The following is a 1,706-nucleotide window of genomic DNA, read 5'->3' on the forward strand; positions in this document are numbered from 1 at the left end:
CCCGAACTTATTTTTTAAAGCTCCGTACTTATTCTATCGGTCTGTTTTGCCGAACCGCTAAGTTACAGGGATGTAAACACACCAACACCGGTTGTCAAGCAGTGGTGGAGAGACACACACACACACATGTATGTATATAATATATATATACGATGGGCTTCTTTCAGTTTCCGTCTACCAAATCCAAGCTTTGGTCGACCCGAGGCCTATGGTAGATGACACTTGTCCAAGGTGTCACGTAGTGGGACTGAACCCGGAACCATGTGGTTGGGAAGCAAGCTTCGTACCACGCAACCAAGATGATATGCAATCGTTTATTTATTACTCGTTTCAGTCATTGTTAAAGGGATTAATCGATAACTTCGATCCCAATACGTAGTTTACAAGCCTGGTACTTATTTTAATGGCCTCTTTGGCAGAACTGCTAAGTTATGGGGACATCAACAAACCAACACCGGATGTTGTCAAGCGGTGCTGGGAGATAAACACACACATAGGTATATAATGGGTTCCTTCAGCTTCCGTCTACCAAATCCACTCACAGGGCTTTGGTCAGCCCGAGGCTATAGTAGAAGACACTTGCCCATGGTGCCACGCAGTGGGACTGAACCCGGAACCAAGCTTCTTACCACATAACCACACCTGTACCTATCTACCTATGTAACTACATGTAAGTGTTTGACGGTGGTAGAGGTGGTAGAAGTTACAGTTGTGGTGGTAGTTGTAATAGCTATTTTAGTAGTTGAGTACTAATTATACTGGTGGTGGTGGTGGTTGTGCGCTGTTTGGTGAAGTAGGTGTGGTAGTAGTAGTGGTTGTGGTGGTAGTCTGAAGAGCAGATAACTTGAGGTTAAAACGAATTTTGTGAGCAGGAATGGGACAGGTTGGAGGGGTGAGGAGGAGCAAATGTTAAAATAGATTTTAATGATAATGTAGAGAAGAGGGAGGGAGAGGAGCAAGATATGAAGAGGAGGATGGTGTGTGAGGGTGAGTGGGAGTGGAGATAACGAGTGATAGAGAAAGAGACAAGAGGAAGGGTTGGGTGGAAGCAGGATGAGAAGTGAAAGGGATTATGGGAAGGCAAGTGACGAGAAGGTGATGGTACAAGGCCAGCTATGTTAAGGGAAGGGGAAAGTCGATAACATCGACCCCCCCCCCCAGTGCTTGACTGGTATTTTATTTTATTGACCCCGAAAGGATGAAAGGCAGAGACAACTTTGGAAGAATTTGAACTCAGAACGTAAAGAGTCGGAAGAAATCCCGCTAAGCATTTCGTCCGGCATGCTAACGATTCTGTTAGCCCGGCAGACAAAATGCAAATAATAATAATAATCCTTTCTACTAAAAGCACAAGGCCTGAAATTTTGGGGGAGGGGACAAATCGATTACATCGACCCTGTTACTCAACTGGTTCTTATTTTATCGATCCCGAAAGGATGAAAGGCAAAGTCGACCTTGGCGGAATTTGAACTCAGAACGTGAAGACGGGCGAAATGCCGCAAAGCATTTCGCCCGGCGTGCTAGAGGAGGAGAAAGATGAAGCTAGCGAGAGAGAGAGAGAGAGATGGTAAATGTTTTAACAAGCATCCATTGTATGTGTGTGTGTCTACGTGTGAATATCAATGCGCTCGCGTCCTTACATCGATAAAAACTTAATGCATGCGTTGGGGGCCATGTTTCCGTTTTGAGGACAGCTTCCTCCCCCT

The 1,706-nt window shown here is 45.3% G+C and overlaps 1 protein-coding gene across 1 annotated transcript in view; it reads right to left on the reverse strand.

The window, feature by feature from the left end:
• LOC106880702 (septin-5) overlaps positions 1-1,706 on the reverse strand; it is a 78,627-nt gene that overhangs the window by 53,160 nt on the left and 23,761 nt on the right. The gene's annotated exons all lie outside the window — the stretch shown is intronic.

Source organism: Octopus bimaculoides, chromosome 26, assembly GCF_001194135.2.
Source record: "Octopus bimaculoides isolate UCB-OBI-ISO-001 chromosome 26, ASM119413v2, whole genome shotgun sequence".
NCBI lineage: Eukaryota > Metazoa > Mollusca > Cephalopoda > Octopoda > Octopodidae > Octopus > Octopus bimaculoides.